The sequence below is a fragment of the Choloepus didactylus genome, chromosome 11 (genome assembly GCF_015220235.1).
Source record: "Choloepus didactylus isolate mChoDid1 chromosome 11, mChoDid1.pri, whole genome shotgun sequence".
Lineage (NCBI taxonomy): Eukaryota > Metazoa > Chordata > Mammalia > Pilosa > Megalonychidae > Choloepus > Choloepus didactylus.
Window position 1 is genome coordinate 63,758,344 of NC_051317.1, and position 1,710 is coordinate 63,760,053.

Consider the following 1,710-nt stretch of genomic DNA (forward strand, 5'->3'; position numbering starts at 1 on the left):
GGGGCCCAGCAATTGATTTTGTCTCAGGTTTGTGAAAGGCTGCTTTGAAAATCACCAATTTTAAGGGAAGGTTAGAAGAAGAGCAGAAGGTAGAGACCAAGTTAAAATAGTGAAAAAAGTTGGAGATGGTTCCTGTGAGCCAAAGGTGGAGAAAGCATGGAGAAGAAAGGAGTGGACAGCAGAGAAAATACTGCAAAGAGATCACATCAGATTCAACAAACTCTGGGGAGTTATCAAACCATATGAAAGACCCAGACTCTGCCACTTTATTGTGGAGTCGTGGATGAAATTCAGCCTATTTCTTCAAGAATTGTCTCTTTCTAAACAGCAGAGCCCTGTCAAGTTCTGTCTCCTGGTCTGCGTGTGTGCACATTTTTCGTATCTTCTGAAGTTGCATTCCCAGAGTCATGCTCAGCTATCCACTGTTTCTGTGTGTGTTTTTAGGTCCGCTGTTAAGTGTAGTGATATTGGACAAAAATACACAGCAAAATAAAGTCAGTTCTGCTGAAATGAAATTTTGGAATTGGGGAATATATTAATCAGAAGAAACAGATGATCTGAAGAGGATAAAGAAAACAGTCACAAAGATGACTGTATTTGAATTTTCAGCTCTTTGTCCTAAGATTAGCCTCACAGTTGCTGCCTAATAGTTATCTGTGCATGACGTAAATGTATTATAGAGGTATACTAGACTGATAATGATACCTTCAATCTTTCAGAAAAATACAATCCACAGACATATACTTCTGATGATCTTGCCTGACCTATTGAACATGAAGTGTTCTCTTGAGAACTTTCAGAGTTTCATTTAGAATGGTATGGGGAAAATGATGAAGATGAATTAAGCCTTGGCTTGCTTTTTTTTCAAGAGAAAAAAGTAGAACTTGGACAGTGGCCCCAGACCAAGCAAAGAGAGACAATCAGTACCAGGTCTCACCTATCCTCTGAACAGTGACTACACCTTTCATTTGGTGAGCAGCCTGGGTAGGGAAATCATCACCGCTGCAGTGGCTGCTGCTGTCAAAGACCAGTTAGGGGGTGTGCCACAAGCACTTTCCCAGGTAGCACACAGTTAAGAAGAGGAAGTAGATGCTAAAAAAGTGATGACTCAGAATTACTTGACCAGTCAGAGCTAGATCAAATTGAGAGTTAATTTGGGGCTTACGTAAAACCAGGAGGTAGAAGCACAACAAACTAAGAAGTCTTAGGCTTCCTTCAAATCTACCGGAAGGCCATTAATCTGGGAGTCACCCTGCAACAAGGCACAGATAAACCAGAAACAAATTTCAAACAAGCAAAGAAAAAAGGGAAAAAAAAAATTGTACTGTGAGGTTTAAAGATTACTTTAGTTTTTTTATTTTCCCTTCTGCAGTGAATTAATTGGATTTATGAGTTGACAGTGACAGACTGAAATTTCTGATATGTATTTTATGTAATCAGGATGGAAATGAACTATATACATACTGTATTGTTGGAGATTAATATTAGAGGTTGTTTTTGAAAGAAAAAGAGAGGAACACCAAATCGTTGAGATCCTCATATAAGTATTTTTCTTTATAATTAATTTTTCAAGCATCCAAAAAAAGTTTATTGTACTTCACTAAAAATTTTTAACAATTAATTGTGAATATATGCTGCATCAACTCCCTTGTTCCTAGTACTTGGAAACAGAGAAAACAAAATAAAAATTTTGGTAGATGTTAATGTAAA

At 37.4% G+C, this 1,710-nt stretch overlaps 1 pseudogene; it reads left to right on the top strand.

The window, feature by feature from the left end:
• Positions 1 to 220: 220 nt before the first annotated feature.
• LOC119506035 lies at positions 221 to 1,208 on the top strand (annotated as a pseudogene).
• The last annotated feature ends 502 nt before the right edge of the window (positions 1,209 to 1,710 follow it).